A 19,120-nucleotide genomic window follows, 5' to 3' on the forward strand; every position below is an offset into this window, starting at 1 on the left:
GCCCAAACTCCTGCCCTTCCACGTGTCAGGTCCCGCTGCTTACCCTATAGACCAAATTATGAGACATGGTGAAGGGCAGAGAAGCTTTATTACATTGACAGGACATGCCATGAGGTAGGAAGAGGCAAAGGAAGCTATTAGCCTGTCTTCAGCCATCTTCAAGGTATAGGTATGAGCTTTAACTTTAAATAGACAATGAATTAGGGGCAGGGGACAAAAAACATGTATAGTTAAATAGCCCCAGTCACAGGTGTGGCCTTGGTTGGTCATTAGCTTAGTCTTTATTATTCCAGGGTTCCAGAAAAGTTAACACTGTAATCACTGGGGAGGTGGGGGAAGGGGGATCTGGTCCAGGGCACAGCCTCATCATTATAGGTAATTGTTCTCATTTGGAGTGGTGGTCTGTTCTGCAAAGCTCTCTATGCCTTTAGGGTAGTTTCAGTCCCTTGTCATAAAGATGTAATCCATCATGCCTGTCTTTTCTTGATTCCAAGGAGGCAGTAAGAGAAAATGGCACAGAACAAAGGGCAACAGGTACAAAATGGAGAAAGAAATGCCAAGGCTTTCCTGTTTTTAGTGAATTCTTGATGCCAAGTAAGGAGGCAGTGCTTTTCAGCAAAAGCAGTTTAAGTATCTATTACATAAGCACAGGGATGCAGACAAACTGAAGTGACAAGGTTTTGTGCAGTTATGATTCAGTGAAGGAGATAGAAGAAAAATCCGAGCATGTACATAAAAGGTGAGTAAAGAAGTGGTCAAGAGGAGGGTAGCCTCTGTTAGGTGGGTGATTGTGTTTTGTTGCCGTGACAGAATATCTGACATACACAACTTAAAGGGAGGAAGGATTCATTTTGGCTCAAGGTTTCTGCCTATCATGTTGGAAGGAGCTCTCTGCAGCACAGAGCAGTACACATTTTGGGGGTCAGGAAGCAGAGAGAGAGAATACCTGCACTCACCAGGTGGGATAATTAAAAGATTGTTGGGCTTCTGCCCTCATGAATGGATTAATCAATTCAAGCAATTAATAGGTTATCTCCAGAGTAGATCTGCTAGAAAAGCCATTTTGGTTAGGCCTCTCATGCTCTGTTTCTCACCATGTGATATCCTGAGCTGCTTCAGGACTTTGGCAGCAAGAAGCCAGTTACCAGAATCAGCCCCTCATTGTTGCCCAAGTCATGAGAAAAATAAACCTCTTTTCTTTTCTTTATAATTTACCAGTCTGTGGCATTGTGTTATTAGCAACAAAAAATGGATTAAGTCCTTATTTGATTGAAGTCAAGTTTTCTTACACTTTTTTTTTCATGGCAAAGACTCTTTGATACTTGTCTTTATATTCCATGTTTAAAACAGTGTCTAGTATTAGTAGCTGTCTTTACAACTGATTAAATAAATGAATTAAGTAAAACATTAAATGAGGTAATGTCTAACTTGATACCTGGTGTAAATTAGGCACTCAACACAAGATAACTATGATTGTGATGGTCATAACTTGATAACTAAGTTATGAAGTATACTCTTGCCATGCATGTTTTAGCCCTTTCCTAGGCAAGATTCTGTTTTTAAAACAGTCGTGATTCATTCATTTAACAAATGTCTATATAATGCTTACTCTGTGTCAGCTCTCTGCTCCTATTGTATATGTTGTGATTATATGGACAATATAACTTTGCATCCAGTTTTTTTTAGCTAATAGCAAACATTTCCCAACAGTATTCAGATCTCTTAATAACTGTAATCATGCTTATTTAAAACTAAGTATCCTCTGCTTAATCATTTTGGTTTTTTTCAAGAAATATCATAATGCTCCAACAACATTTAGATGTTTTGTTTAGGAACGATTTCCAGCTACAAGTTTATCATACCTCAATATTAGGCTTGAGTGGCAAAATTGTGAGCAAGGAGGTAGCATACAACTCAACTTGGTCTCTCAAATTCTTGAAATTCATTCGGAGTTGCCAGCTTGTCTGGAGGTTGTGACTACGCTCAGGGAGAGAAGGAAGGGTCTGAGTGAGGCGCCTTGTATCTGATCCAGTGTCTCCTAAAATCACAGAACCGTGGTAATTTAAGTAAGATATGTCTTTGGTATGCCTAGAAGCACCAAACTCCATGACAAAATGAAGACAAATATAACAGATTGTACACAGAAAGAGTTTCATATAACAAGGAAAGCAAAGCTTTCTTTAAATGGCTTAGAATTTCTTTCATGTTAAATATACTTTTTTATTTTTAGATAGAAGAAACTCTAGACAAGCAGTGGCTTGTCTTGGAGGAAATTATCCAGGGAATTGATTCATGTTTAGCCATAACATTCCAGGAACCCTTTAAGATGACTAAAGGTAATTAATACTTTTGTTGTTATATTCTGAACTCTTTTTTCTTTTGGTAATTAATACTTTTTGAGAGTAATTTTGCCCTCTAAAATAGAGACAGATTTCTGAGGTAAAAGTTGCAGATATCGCATGCATGTTTCCATTCGGTTACATTCCTCCCCTCTCTCTTCTGTCTAATACATTTAGGTGACTTCAGTGAGCCTTCAAGGTTTTCATTACAAATGACAACTGAATATAAAACTCAGCAATTTGGTTGTGAGATAGAGTTAGGGTACGTATTTGTTTAGCTCATGGAGCGTTTCCCCAATGCATGCTTGTAAAGGGTCTCGCTATGTAGCACAGGCCTTGACTTTTCAATCCACCTATCTCAGCCTCCTAAGTACTGGGATTGCAGGTTTTGCCACCACACCCAGCTCTGTAGTTGACTCTTATACGTGCAAGGATTTATCATTCCTTCACTGACTGGTTATGGTGTTATACACTTGCGGTCATAATTTCAATCACCTTATGACACAGTTAATTGGACTACCCTGTCCTCCATTGAACGTGTCTGTAAGAAAAGAGTAATGAGGCTCAGCAAAGGAAAAAATGTGGAGATACAAGTTTTATTGGGGGAACCAGCAGGAGGAGGTAGGGCAAAAGGAGAGGGTAGTAATGGGGATTGAATATGATTGAAGAACTTTATACATGCATATGAAAATAGAATAATGAAACTCATTAAAAATTTTTTGGAGGGAGGATAAGAAAGTAATAGAGGGGGTGAATTTGATCAAAGCACATTATATGCATGTATGGACATATCACAATAAAACACCTTTGTACAATTAATATGTGTTAATAAAAAAGCTCCTTTTCTCCATCTACTAGTATGTGCCATTCATTTTGTGAGAAAGACCAGATTAAGAGTAAGGATAGGTCACTCACTATAAATTCATCACCAATGTGGGAAGAAAGAACGGCATGAATAGTTTCTATGCATTTTTAGGGGGAGAATATACATTCTTTTTAAATTAGAATGATGAAAACACTATATCCAAATAAAATCACATTATCATTAACTTCTGTCATCTTAGGTCCATTCTTATCTAGGACATTTACTCATTCATCAAATATTTATGAAGGGCCAAAGTTCATGTATGAAAGGTTTTCCTTTTATCTAGAAATGGTTATATGACACAACTTTTAGCTATGTCATAACAAAATATCAAAACTAAGTGGCTTATGAACAACAGAAATTTATTTCTTACAGTTATGGAGGCCGGGAAGTCCAAGAACAATGTGGCAACTTTGTGTGTGGTGAGGGGTGTCTTCTTGCTGTGACCTCACACAGTGAAGCAGACAGACACACTCCCTCAGCCCTCTTTTATAAGGGCACTAATTCTATTCATAAAGGCAAAGACCGAGACATCTTCCCAAATGCCCCATCTCCTAGTGTCATCAACTTGGGGGTTAGGTTTTAACTTTAGAATGTGTTTGGGACATAAACATTTACAGTACAATACTAACCTAAACCCTGATGGATTATTGAAACTAGGAATGACTTGGGTATGTCAGTGTGTGGATCTCATGTTCAGGGGAACAACTGCATTGCTCTATTAGCAATTTATTTCAGGAAGTAGGTTTCTTAGCAGATTTCATGTCTTATGAAAAAGGGTTGGATTATGGGACTTAGAAAACCTGATGTTCCAGGACATCAGAGGAGGGCCATTAAAGACAATTTAGAAGAAATGATGGAAAGGTAATCACTCTTCATGTCAAACCTTTGAAAGGGCGGTTTGACCAAATCAGAAATGTGGCTTTCCCAGGGGACTTTATTTCTACAGATCATTGTCTCTCTTCTGCCATCTTAGGGAGACTTATCTCCTTTTGCATTCTGATTAAAATGTGGCCATCTGTTGATTAGTTCCCTATGTGGCTGAGACAAGGCTGCTGTATCTCCATAAGACATTTCTAAATTCAAGGGCAGCTTCTTTCATCCTCTCCTCCCATCCACAGCAATAAGTGTGATTGATCCACCTGTCAGCAATACAAGTACACAAAATGAAATAAATGGTAAACCCTGTGATACAGGTTAAATTCATAGGTACAAGGAAAAATTCCTTTTAAAATAAATTAATTTTGTTCTGTGAATAGCGCATGCTCCTATAACAAAGTGCAGGTAAATTTCAGAATTTCAGAGATAAAGAAGACATTCAAAACACACATTTGACTCTTTCTTTTCCATTTTCTCAATGAAATGACCGAACACTAAAAATTCTATAATTACTGAAGACTAGAGCAGGGATTCACTTTGTTGGGAGACAATTCTCCATGGGTTGCTGGCATTTCATGCACCTTTAGAGGGACTTGTTAAATTTTTTCTGGAATGTCTTTTCAAGGATGGTTGTATAGGATGTCTGTTTCCCTACCAAGTTCCTAAGCTCAGAGTTTCTCTCCTGTAACTCAATCCATTGCATAGGAAGGAAACACCAGATTCTCCTCATGTCTTTCTTTGGGATTTGCAATTTGGAGAGTCAGTACAGGAAAAGTCTCATGCTCTAGCTATTGCTATTGCAGTAATACAGTTCCTTGTTTCTGGTCTAAGAGTATCATAACTTCAGTCCCCATTCTTGAAGCTGTGCCAGGTTAACCTGTTAACTTGCAAGTAGAAGGCTATCTCAGACCCCTGACAGTTTTGTTGATAAGGTTGGGCTGCCAACAGAGGCATGGCTTTCTAGATCCTTATGGGACAATGAATGTTATTTGAGGGGCAACTATGGAAACCGGTAGCGAACATATTGTCCACTATTTTTTACTAAAGTCAACTTCAAATCTGCATTTATTTTATTTTGTTGTTTCTGTTTTTGATTTTTGAGTCATATTTACTGAAATTTTCAGTGTTTTTAAATAAAAAGTCAATAGGAGTTTAGTAGCTAGAGGTTGTCTGAGAAGGGACTCTTTGTATTCTTGCTGGCTCTTGAGGAAGCACCAGGAACCATTACTTGGTTTACCATAAGTTAGCTGTGGACTCTATGTAAGTGCAGAGAGGCTGGGCAATTGCTGGGAGGTGGTAAGTAGGTGGTTTAGCCTGAGAATAGCCCCTCATCATGTGGGGTAGATGCTGGTGCCTTCCAGGACACAATTGAGCATGGAGAATGCAGAGTATAATAGTCCCCCTTTATTTGTGTCTTGGACTCATTCTGAGACACCCAGTGGATGCCTAAACCATGGGTAGAACACAACCCTATGCTTGCTGTGTTTTCTCCTATACGTATGTACATACATACACAAATTTAATGCCTTCCATTTTTAACTAAGCACCTATGCTTTGTGGGTTGCAACTTTTGCAGTTTGAAGCGAGACCACAAAACTAGCATCTATTTATTTTTCCTTCACAATTTTACAGATAGAAGATTCCATTCTTATCATAGATCTTAACTTCCTCATATAATGCTTTTTTTCCTTTATTAAGAACTTTCACCTTTTCATATAAAGAAAGCATTTTATGGCTTCTCCTGGAGCATCAGAATTGCCAGAATCTTGTCTTATGGGACCATTATTAAGTAAAATGAGGATTATCTGAACATAACCACTGTGATATTATGAGAGTCAATATGATAACCAAGACAGCTATTAAATTACTAATGAGTGGGTAGTATATATAATGTGGATACAAAAGGATAATTTGCCTCCAAGATGGTACAGAATAGTTGTGTGAGATTTCATTACACTATTCAGAACATCATGTAAGTTAAAAACATTAATTATTTCTGTAATTTTTCTATTTAATACTTTTAAATCATGCTTGACTGTGGTAACCAAAACCATGGAAAGCAAAGTCACAGACAATGGAGATCACTGTATATGGATATAAGACGAGAAACCATGGTGAGTTCAAGGGCATCAGCAGACATACCACAACAGGGTGATACGCAAGGTCAGGTGGATCCAGCTATACTGCAACAGGGACCAAGGTGCCCAGACACAGACGAACTTCCAAAAAACTTGGATCCCTTCTGGCGAAGAGAGAAGAGGAAGGAAGACAACCTGTCATATTCAACTGCCTGACTATTAAGTCTGAATTGATCCTACTTAAAACCAAAAGGAACTTCAGTATTGAGTTGTAATGATAAGCTAAATTTGTTTCCATTAATACAAGGAGATAAAGTTATATATTTAAACACCAGAGTTGTGCCATTTACACCTACTATATCTTGAACACATTCTTGATCCTGTTTACTCTTCCTATTTGTCCCCTTCTGTCTAGTGGCTTCAGCCTCTGTCCACCAGCTGCTCTGCTTTAGTCATGTTCCTGTGATTCCCTACTTCACTCACCAAAAAAAATCCTTTTCTTGATCTCTCATGCTCCTTAAGCTGCCACTGCATTTCATCTCTCTCTTACCTAAACTCCTCTTAACATACACCCATTATCTTTACTTATTTGATTCCTGTTCACTCCTAAAGTCATTAAGATTTGGTCACTATTATTCAACTACAACTGAGTTAGTTTGTGAAGTTTGCACACACATGACCTGTTTCCAGTCCATTCCCCATCCGTTTCTCTTTCTGATACTTATCAATGTGACCAAGCTTCTGGAAACTCCTCCTTTTGAAAATTCTTTTTATTCTGCTTTCTCGTATGTTCCAGCTATCTTGAGTCTAACTTTTGGCAGGCTTGGAAATATGCTGCAGACACTGGTGCTCTCCTTTTGGGTTAATGTACTCAACTTGAAGATTAGAATGAATTGTCTGCTTATTTTTGAAGAGAAAGGAACAAATTACTGTGGCAAAGTCTAGCTGGTGATTCACATATACTACTACCATGCTGAGAAGTTAGAGTGGGGAACTCCTGTGCAGTGTAAAAGCATTAATTCTCCCTAGTGATTGTGCTGTCTGGCAGAAACAATCTGATTTATGTTGCATATATTTGCATAAATTAGTATCACTTCCTTTTTCCCTCTTGAACTTTTTGAAAAGTGCTTGGTGACACCAAGCACAGGCTGTAATTAATCATGGTAATGGCTGCAAGGTGTTGACCAAATTGTTCTGGGCACAGAAAAGGCTAAAATTGTTGTTTGCCCAGCAGAGAGGTGCTTCCTCACTTCTGTTTGCAGTGGTAGTACATATTTGGAGATGATAAAACTTATCAACTCTTTTATCTGAATGGGAAAGAGCATTAGGCATTATGCTATTTCTCTTTGCTTTTTTATTTTGTTTTTAAGTCTATTCTATACACATAGAAACAAATGCATTTGATTCCTAAAATGGCTTTAGAAGATGTTTCCTTGAAACACTGCTGTAAGGTTTGTGAATACCATGTAGAAGTGTGGCTTATCAGATACACACATGGGGCTAAGGGACCAAACCCCCAAAGGAAGTATTTCTTTGGGGAATCCAAATATTTGTTTATCTCTAAGTATTTTGAGATGCAACATTCTCTCCGTGCCCTTTTGTGGTTTGTGCAAATATTCTTAAACTCACATTGTAGTGTTTACCTTTTGATAATGAGATCAAGTACCCATTGAAGAGTAAGAGAAGGATTTAAATTGTGCAGGATCCAATTGGTCCTCAGAATTGCTCTCTTATTTGCTACTTTTTGGTTTTGTTACAAAAAGTAGTTACTGATAAAATAATTCAAGTATTGCCATGTAACAAACCATCCCAAATCCCAGCCACCTAGAACAATAAATACTCATTATTCCTCATGAGTCTATAGATCAGTTGGCAGTTCTGCTGATTAGCCCTGGGCTGGCTCATGTATTTGTAGTCAGTGAGCACAGTGGTGGGGAACTGGATTGGTGAGGATGGCTTCAGGAACTTGGCTGGCTGCTGGCTGGCTGTCAGGGGCAACATGATAATGGAAGCACTTGTTCTTCATAGTCAGGCCAGTTAGTCCAGGTTTGTTTTCATTGCAGCTGGATCCAAGAGTGGGAACAGCAGTGTGGCTGAGGCTCAGACCTGGATCAGCATCATTTCCACCTCATTCTATTGATCAAGTCAGATCATGAGTCCGGAAGTGAATGGAAAACTACGACTTTACCTCTTGATGGGTGGGTGGGGGAGGGGAGGAGAAATATAAAGTCACAGGTAGATTCAGGGAGAGAAGATAGTAAGGAAAATGTTGCGATCAATAAACTATAGAGATATTCCTAATAGCTTATTATTTTAAATGCTTTGCAAACAGACTTACCCTGTCCCTGTCCACTAAAGAATATGACTGAGTATTAAGATTCACCATAAAAATCTGTTCACACTTGAATAAAAACATCTTCACAGTGTCTCAGAAGAATATTGCACAAGTCTGCTTTCATGTTAAACTGAGGAGTCTTCATGGAAGAAAGTGAACATCATGGTATGCCTTCTTAAAATAAGTACTGATGAAATTTCCTTTAGACTTTAAATAGCTTCTCTTTACCCAATTAAAGTACGGTCATTTTCTGCATAAACCAGTCTGGTAATTTAGATGTTATCTAGTCTAGTGGTTTTCAAACTTCGGTTCTCTGGGACCTAAGGTTTCTGTGCAGATGCCCCGGAGGCCTTCCCATGGCAGGGAACATACAGAATAGGCAGAAGAGGAAGAGCAGGGATAAGTCCTTAAAAAGATCTAAGTCATGAATCCTGCCTGGCGACATGAATACAATTCAAGCAGAGCAGCTCTACTATGTCCTATTTTGTGTAGTGTGCTTTGATACACGATTTCACTAAAAATAAATATTTACATGGCTTTTAAAGTGTTTGGAATTCAACAATTCAAAAACAACTTAATTAGCATATGGGCAAAAGATTTGAATTGGCTTTTCTCCAAATAAGATGTACAAGTTTGCAATCGCACGTGAAAAGATGCTCAGCATCTCTAATCATTAGAGAAGTGCAAACCCAAACCATATGGGATATACCTGATACCCATGGGAAAGACTACTGTTTTAAAAAATGCAGAAAACAAGTATCAGCAAGGACGTGAAGCAATTGGAACCCTTTAATACTATTGATGGGAATGTAAAACAGTGCATCCACTATGGATGATATAATGATGGTCCCTTCAAAAATTAAAATAGGACTGTATTTGGTGGCTCATGCCTGGAATCCCAGCTAAATCCTAGCTTTGGTCTAAAGCTAGCCTGGGCAAAAAAAAGTTAGGGAGAAAAATAAGGCAAACAAGGGGTGGAGGTGTGGCTCCAGTGGTAGTGTGCTTGCCCAGACATGGCCCTTAGTTCAAGCCCTCATACTGTAAATAAATAAATAAATAGAATTAACATGAGATCCAGTAATTTTATTTCTGCACAGGTACAGAGACTTGAAGAGATATTTGTATACTCATGCATATTGTAGTATTATTGCAATAGGAAGTACAAGCAACTCAAGTGTCCACTTGGATATGTGGACATATGTGGACATATTGTGAAATATTATTTAGCTTTAAAAAGGAAGGAAGTTTTTGCCACATAATACAACATGGAAGAAACTTGAAAATATGTTAAGTGAAATAAACCAGACAGTAAAAGACAAATGCTCTGTAATCTACTTACATGAGATCTGGAGCACAGTCAAATTCATAAAGTCAGAAAGTAGATGGTTGCCAAGGGAAGGAGGAAGGGAAATGGAGAATTTGCGCTTAATGGGTATAATCCCATTAAGAAGATAAAAATGAGTTCTAGAGATAGGTGTTGATTATTATACAACAGTGTGAATGAACTTGAAAGCCAAGCATTCAAGTACTTTTAAGTGTTCAAAGTTAAAAATGGTAAAATGCAAAATTTTTGTTATGTATATATTACCAGAATTTTAAAATACAGGTTTGAAAACCAACCACTGATTAAATCCAAACTCATTTTACATTTGAGAAATGTTGACCTTGATTTTATTAACTTTTTAAAAGAACAGCTTGGCTTTGAAGACAAAATGAAGAGATATCCCATATCCCCTGACCTTACACACATACACAGTCTCCCACACTGTCAGCGTCTCCCACCGGCGGGATGCATTTGTACAACTGATGAACCTACGTTGATGTATCAGTATCACCCAGAGTCCACTGATGACATTAGGGTTTACTCTTGGAGGTGGACTTTCTAATGACATATAGCCATTATTATAGTATCCTACAGAGGATTTTCACTGCCGTAAAAACCCACTGTGTTCTGCCTGTTTATATCTCCTTCCTTTCCAAAATCTAGCAACTGCTAATCTTTTTATTGTCTCCACGGTTTTGCCTTTTCCAGAATGTCATTTAGTTGAATGATACAGCATGCAGTCTTTTCAGACTGGCTTTTTTCACTTAAGTTTCCACCATGTGTTTTCATGGCTTTAAATCTCATTTCTTTTTAGTGCTGAGTGTGCCACAATTTATCTAGTCACCTACTGAAGGACATGCTAGGTGCTTCTGAGTTTTGCTATTATGAAAAAAGCTGCTATAAACACCCCTGTACAAGTTTTTGTCCAGACATTAGTTTTCAACATCTATGAGTTAAAAAATACCAAGGAGTGCAATTGTTGGATCGAATGGTAAGAACATGTTTTGGTTTGTAAGAAACTGCCAACTGCCTTCTGAAGTGGCTGTAACATTTTGCATTCTGACCAGCAGTGGTGAGAGTTCCTGTTGCTCTACATCTTCTCCAGCATGTAGCATTGCCTTCTTTTTGCATGATCTTTAATGTGATAGCTGCGAAGTGTGTCTTGCTGTTGTTTTAATTTGCATTTTATTGATGACATATGATGTCGAACATCTTTTCATATTATTTGCTATTTGTAGTTCTTCTTTGACCAGGCATCTGTTAAGGTCTTTGACCCATTTTTTAATTTAACCAGGTTTTTGTTTGTTTTCTTTGTTGATTTCTTATTTTCAATTGTATTGATTTCTGCTCTAATTTTTATTTCTTCTGCTTACTTTGGATTTACTTTACTCTTTCAAGTTTTCTAAAGGGAACACTTTGATGATTGGATGTAGGTCATTCTTATTTTCTCATATAGTTATTCGATACGATGAATTTCTCTCTAAAATGCTGCTTTTGCTGGTAATTATAAATTTGGTAAATTGTATTTCTGTTTTGCTCAAAATGTTTTAAAATTTCTTTTCAGATTTCTCCTTTGAACTCTGTTGTTTAGAAATGTGTTGTTTCTTAAACTCAATAGTTTATTTAATTTCCCAGTGATTTTTTTCTGTCATAGATTTCTGGTTCAGTCCCAACACACAGTCAATTCCACTGTGTTCTCAGAGCACACATTGTATGCTTTCTGTTTTGGAAATTTTGAGACGCGTTTCATGGCCCAAAATGTGCTGTGTGTTGGTAAGCGGGCTTGGGAAGAATGGTGTTCTGTTGCTGCTGGTGGGTGAAGCCATCTGTACATGTTGATTCTATCAGTCAGTAGATGCTGATGTTGAATCCAACTGTGTCCTTGCTAACTTTGCTGCTAGAGCTGTCTTTTCCTGATAAAGAGGTTGAAGTGTTCTTATAAAGGGGTGATGAATCCAACACTAATAGTGGATTCATCTATTTCTCCTTGCAGTTCTACAAGTTTTTGTCTCGTGCTTTTGCACTATCATTAGGTGAATGCATGTGAAGGATTATTATAGCTTCTTGGAGAATTAACCTCTTTATCATTATGTGATGGCCCTTTTTATCCCTGATAACTTTCTGTTTCAAAGTTTGCTCTATCTAAAGCTACCCCTGACTTCACTTGGCTAATGTTGCCAGTTGTTTACTCTTAGTCTCCATGTGCCTTATGTTTAAAGTTAGTTTCTCATAGACACGTAGTTTGGTGTTGATTTCTTTATCTACTCTGATAATCTCTATCTTTTAATTGATGCATTTACAATTGATGTGTTTTGAATTAGCATTCAAAGTGATATAGTTAGATTAATACTTACCATATGGATTTTTTCACCTGGCAATCTAACATAGAGTTCTTTCCACATCAATAAGTACAGTAGATCTGCCTAGGATTGTTTTAACAATTGCTTGCTCTTCCATGATATAGATGTATCACAATTTATTTAACCAGATCTATGAGGATAAGCATTGAGGTAGGTCAGTCTTCTGCTTTTGTGTTTACTTTTTAGTTCTCATGGACTGTGGGGACTGTGAAGGTGTTTACTGTCTTTTCAGAACTTCAACAGTGTTCCAATCTTAATATTATTACTTGTGAAGGAAATGAATGAAAAAGTAAATAATATAGGCAATACGTGACCTCGTAAATTTAGATTCTGATCCTTATTCACTGCTAATGGGCTCTCTGACCTTGGACAAATCCTATCACCTTTCCAGGCTTCAGTTTTCCTACTGAAGTGAGCAGATAAAATGACATGGAGTTTCCAGCTCTGAAATCCTGATTCCTAGCGTTAGACTGGCCCAGGAGCTGATCCCCCTTTCAGCCTCAGGGACTGAGACAGGGAAAGTCCCTTTCCTACTGATGAACAGAGCCTCCTCTTACCTGAACCACCACTAAGAGTTTAGTTCACTCAAAGCCTGATTATTTTCCTTTGGGGTTGGCGACCTGAGGAGGTAACCCTTTAATGCCCCAAGGACTATGTGAGGTGGTTTGTACTGAGATAAAAATCTTTCTGTAAAGGATATTAGCCTGGGCTACAACACTGATACAGAGCACTTTTACACAGACTAACTGCTATTTACATAAAATGTCCCCATAATGCAGGGCTTTGTGCCTTTTTTGCAAAGAAAAAAATGCATTAACAAAGGGCCTCAAATGCTGGGAAAATGGACGTTAACATTTCTGCCTGAGTGATAATCTCCAACGTTACCCTTGGGAAGCCCCAGCTTTCAGAATGATTTATTTGTCAGTTTGGAGTTTTTACTCCCATAATGGGGTGTCTGGCAACTGTAGCAATGGGTAGTAGAAAGGGGCTGAGTGCTGGAGCAAACTCAGGAACATTTTATATGTTTTCTGGGGATTTTATTTGCTACTTATTTCTGAGGCAAAGTTTTTATTTCAAAGAAAGAATAAAAGATGACCAAAATCAATGGGCTTCTTGTTTATTTGTTTTGTTGTTCTTTACATGTCCTTTTCTCTTACTGCCAAACTCTGAAATTAAGTGTTTGGCCCTCCGGGGTGAGGTGAGGGTGAGGTTTTCTGGCTTTTCCTATGATATCTTGGGTTTTATATTTCTTTGGTATACATTAGTGTACCATTATTAGACATTATAATACTGACATTATTAGAGAAGTCATGGGAAGATGCCGAGAACACGAACTGTTTTGTAGCACACAGTAAAAGCTGTGAATGAGAAAGATGACAAATGGCTAGAACCTCAGGGCATCTTTCTGAGGGAGGACACGGGAGACTGTCTACATTACTTATCTGCTTTCACTTCGTTGTTGCATTAAAAAATCATATCACCTTGGTTTAGGTCCTTGAATGCTCCTATGTGATGTCCATGCATAAATAGCTTGCTTTCCACTGTTTCTCAAAATTCCTCATTGTTATGTGATACATATCAAACTTAATACCCTGAATTTTGAGGCTAGAGCTCAAATCAATAACTTTTAGCAATAATACTAACTTGTGGCTTCTCGTGGAGTTTTGGAGCTGTATGAGATCTTCATTGTTTAGAAGGTCCACTTATAACTCAACAGATAATGTGTTTATGGCCAGCACTGAAATAGGTGCTAGGGGTATAGAATGTGGTTTCTTCTCTCACTGGATTTACAACATAAGGGAGAGAAGAAAATTTGACTATATAAGACAGATTTTTTTTTATTATCATATTTGACAATATAAGACAGATTTTTTAAATTATATTATTGTTGTACTAGGGGTACATTGTGACATTTACAAAAGTTCTTACACTATATCATCGTTGAATTCACCTCCTCCATCATTCTCCTTTATCCTTTCCTCCCTCAGTTCCTGGAAGTTTCAATATGTTTTATTTTTTCCATTTCCATACATGACTACGTAATATTTTCACTACATTCACTCTCCTAGACGCTTTCGTTATATCCTCCCCCCTCCTACTGGTACCAAACCCTAGACAAGACCTGGTTTGCCTTCTTGTTCTCTGTTTTTGAAAAAAGGCATTTTTGTTTGTTTAAGATAGCTGTACAGGGAGTTTCATTATAACATTTCCATATGTTACAATGGAACATATATATTATATATATGTATATATACACACATATATTAACCCAAATTGGTTCATCACCTCTATTTTTCTCCTTTCTACCTTAGTCACCTTCTTATGATTTCAACAGTTTTAAAAATCCCGTATTCATTATAAGACAGATCTTAAGTCTGTTTTTGAGTAAGTTCAGATTTAATTAAAAGCAGAGTGGAAGAAGTAATATATATGACGAGCTGACTCAAAGCTTTGTGGTTATGCCAATGGAGTAGCTTTATATCTTTAACCTCAGTGGTGTGATATAGCATGGTGGTGAGCTCAGAGTTGGGAATATTCACTGTTATGGTTTGAATATGATGTGTCCCCAAAAAACCTTAAGTGCCGAATGCTTGGTCTCCAGCTGGTGGTGATATCGAGAGATGACAGGACCACGAGGGCTCTGCTTTTATCAATGGGTTAAGCCATTGGTAGAGTCATAATTTGATAGCATTAGTGAGAGGTGGTGAAGACCTGAAAGGTGGGCCTCGTTGGAGAAAGTAGGCCACTGGGGCTATAACTTTGAAGGATATCTTTTCCCTGGCCCCTGTCTTTCTTTGCTTCCTGGCTGCTATGAGGTGAGCAACCTGTGCTACATGCTGTCACTGCCAAGGTATTCTGCCTACTTCAGATCTAAACCAATGGACGCCGCCAACCTTGGGCTGAAACCTCTAAAACTCTGAGCCAAAGTTTTAAATTGTTTTCCCAGGTTTTTGTCACAAAGAAAAGCTAACGTCTCCTGAACCCTGAACTTTTTCACACATGACAAATTTTCACTCTAGTTACCAACAGAATTATGTAGGGTCAGTTATTGACCTACCTGACTTCTAGTGTCCTGATCTGTAAAGCAGAGCTAATGACACACAAAGTGGTGTTTGGATTTGATGAGGCCATGTGTAAAATGCATGACACAATGCCTAATACATAAAAAATAGTCACTATTGATATTTTTGAAAAGCAGTTTCTTCCAAATTTCTGAATTTTGATAGACTCCTATAAAATGATGGTGAAGGACTCATAAATAGCAAATGGACAGATTTTAGTTTAGTGGCAAGAGATGGAGGTTCATGGTTGCAAAGTGAGACTGGGTCTGAGTCTAGCCCACATAAGTAGAGAGGAGTCGAGCATATGTTGTCAGTGAGGGAGGTACTGTAGAAAAGAGGTGAAAATTAGTTTCTGAGGAGCAAACAAGCTTATATTTATGATGGTATATAGCCTTCCAAATGGCTATAGTATAAAAACAGATGTACTGACTATTTGTGTTATTAAAATTTCATTGGGTGGGGAGGAGTGGAATGTTTAGGGGAAAAAAAGGCACGTTGAGGGTAAAATGGGTGATGAAGAGGTTGAGAAGCAAAGTAGGAAATCAGTTGGTTTAGAATGATATGTCTGTACACAGGCCCAAGCACAAGGCTCAGATCAGAGGACAACTGGCAACTGAAACTCTGCCCAGGTCAAATCAGGAAGGAACTGTGGTTGCCACTGGTCACTGGATGCCCAGCACCAGAGCAGGGAACAAATTCTTGTCATCGAGTTTTACTTACACCAACCTCAGTTCCCTAGAATCTCATATCCCATCACAGTTCATTCAAAATAGACTCCTCAAACGTGTTAGTAGCAGTGCCCACTGTATGGGGCACTGCCAAGGCTATGATTTCAGGCTATGTTTGAGCCCTAGCTAAAGCACTAAATTTCATAGCTATTTGTTGTTGTTGTTTTTTTTTAATATGGTTCCCATCAGATTGGGATGGGGTGTGGGTAGTTGTGACCAGGAAAGTGCAGAGGTCAAATGGAAGGCTCTGGAAAAGCTCTTGCAGCTGCCACCAGCAGGACTGCCTGGCACACTTCTTGAAGAGAGTACTTTTTCTTGTGTATTATAGTGCATTGTTGTATTTTGTACAGTGCTTTACTGCTTAGAGACCCATATATGTTATCTAATTTGACAGTAACAGCACTGTGAGGGACCCTGATGATACCTATGTTCTACCTGAGGACATGCATACATAGGTAGTATAAGGTATCAGATTCTAAAGGAGAGCTAGGAAGAACCATTTGTTGTTGCTAATTAACACTCTGAGGCTAATCATGATCCTCTCCAATTTCAGCCCCACCAATAAGTAGGAATCTCTGTCTCTCAGAAGTTGAATGCTCTGTGACTTGAAGCACTCTCCTGCTCTTTACTTGGCTGACTGACTTCAACACAGTATTAGTTTTATTCATAAAATCCTGAAACAGTAGTCCCTCTGTCCTCCAGCCACATGAATCATCACTCCTCACCACCACTGAGACACACGTGTGCTTCAGATTCCTGGCTTGCTTAGTATAGGCCTGGTACTTGGGTAAGCGGTTTTACATGGAGGATTTCATGGAGTACGCACAGCAACCCTTTGACATAGGTACTGCTGTTATCCAGAGTTTACAGATGCAGAAATTGAGGCCCTAAATAAATTCAGTTCATACAGCTGTGCAAGTGGCAGAGATGGGATTCAGGTAATTCATTTGCCTCTCTCTTGCACCTGAGTTTTTCATCTCTGTCCTAGGCCTTTTGGTATATAAGTGGGCTTCTCTCAGTGGTCTTTAAACTATTGCAGGTAAGAGCCACGACTCCCATATTTTGCACTTAAGAATAGTGCTTAGACCTGCACACCCATGTTTATTGCAGCACTATTCACAATAGCCAAGTTATGGAAACAGCCAAGATGCCCCACCACTGACGAATGGATTAAGAAAATGTGGTATCTATACACAATGGAATTTTATGCAGCCATGAAGAAGAACGAAATGTTATCATTCGCTGGTAAATGGATGGAATTGGAGAACATCATTCTGAGTGAGGTTAGCCTGGCCCAAAAGACCAAAAATCGTATGTTCTCCCTCATATGTGGACATTAGATCAAGGGCAAACACAACAAGGGGATTGGACTATGAGCACATGATAAAAGCAAGAGCACACAAGGGAGGGGTGAGGATAGGTAAGACACCTAAAAAACTAGCTAGCATTTGTTGCCCTTAACGCAGAGAAACTAAAGCACATACCTTAAAAGCAACTGAGGCCAATAGGAAAAGGGGACCAGGAACTAGAGAAAAGGTTAGATCAAAAAGAATTAACCTAGAAGGTAACACCCACGCACAGGAAATCAATGTGAGTCAATGCCCTGTATAGCTATCCTTATCTCAACCAGCAAAAACCCTTGTTCCTTCCTATTATTGCTTATACTCTCTCTACAACAAAATTAGAGATAAGGGCAAAATAGTTTCTGCTGGGTATTGGGGGGGGAGAGGGAGGGGGCGGAGGGGGTGGTAAGGGAGGGGGTGGGGGCAGGGGGGAGAAATGACCCAAGCCTTGTATGCACATATGAATAATAAAAGAAAAAAAAAAAGAATAGTGCCTAGAATATAACAGGTGCTCAATAAATCCTTGTTGAATGGGTGGCTGGATGAATAGCTAGATATGCTGTGGAGACTTTCTGAGAACTCTTCTTGGATATAAAGTGAGCAATACGTTGGTTCAGAACTTTGAACTCTTCCCCCAGTTTCCTGAGGGATGAGGCTGTTTTCTTCAGTCTCGGTGGGGTTGTTTCTGTACGGATGTCCTTTTTTTTTTTTCTCATGTACTAGCTACCTAGATCACGTTATTATGAAAAATTTGGGGACTCATGAAAACAGAAACTTTACAACAAATTGCAGGCATTTGAAATATATAGCATATGAAGGGTGACTTGTAGAAAAGGAGAGTTTTTAAATAAATGGTCACCTAATAATCAATCATTAGATATTTCAAAAGATGGATGGAAAACTGGTAGGATGTGATGAAGTTCATGTCTTATTTATTTTTAAATCATTCCTCTTCACAATTTTGCTCTTTAAAAAACATAGGTTCAGATATTTAGTTTGCTTGAATGAGCCAATTTTGAAAAAAAAAAAAAAGGCTTTTTTCTTCTTAGTAGTTCTGCTATTTGAACCCATCTGTGTACTGTCAGCTACCTAGGTACCTATCTGTGTTGTGATTATTTAATTAGCTGAATAATTAGTTGGATTTTTGTCTTAAGGTATGTAAAATATATACTTTCTTGAAGAAAAAAATCATTAATTTCTTCAAAAATGATTCAAAGACTAGGCTCACTAGATACAGAAATGAAAGGTAGAATCTGAATGAATTCTCTCAAATAAGAGAAATCAAAAGAAAAATATGTAAATTGTACATGTTGTAAATTGTAATATACATTGCTTTGCTTTGGTTATTGATACTGTCATCTTTTTCATATACGAATTGACCATATGATTTTTTGTTAATTATCACCCTATCCTAGTTTTCTAATAGAGTATTTTTAAAACATCTGTTATTTTATCATCTTTACCCAGAGCATTGCTCCCAAAGGTAAAAATTTTAAGCCAAATGGAATAGGAAGTGTGTCTCCTTCCTGTCCTAAAAGAGCCTTTTACTGTTTATAAAATTAGTCACTTATTCTACCACTCATAGAGGTTATAGTCAAGAATTAAAACAATATTATTTTTTCTCTCTCTCTCTCTCGTTTTTGGTGTTACTGGGTTTTGAACTCAGGGCCCTAATGCTTCCTAGGTAGGCCATCTACTACTTGAGTCTTACCCCAAGATCTTTTTTGCTTTAGCTGTTTTTCATGTAGGGTCTCACATTTTTCCCAGGTCTATATATGCCCCTCATAACTAGGATTACATGATATGA

At 38.1% G+C, this 19,120-nt stretch overlaps 1 long non-coding RNA gene across 1 annotated transcript in view; it reads left to right on the forward strand.

Annotated features, from left to right (window-relative positions):
- The first annotated feature begins 658 nt into the window (after positions 1-658).
- LOC141416439 (uncharacterized) overlaps positions 659-19,120 on the forward strand; it is a 29,300-nt gene continuing 10,838 nt past the window's right edge. The window contains exons 1-2 of the long non-coding RNA XR_012441162.1: positions 659-739; positions 2,231-2,336. This is a non-coding gene — a long non-coding RNA (uncharacterized lncRNA). The remainder of the gene's footprint in view (positions 740-2,230; positions 2,337-19,120) is intronic.

This window comes from Castor canadensis, chromosome 14 (genome assembly GCF_047511655.1).
Source record: "Castor canadensis chromosome 14, mCasCan1.hap1v2, whole genome shotgun sequence".
Classification (NCBI taxonomy): domain Eukaryota; kingdom Metazoa; phylum Chordata; class Mammalia; order Rodentia; family Castoridae; genus Castor; species Castor canadensis.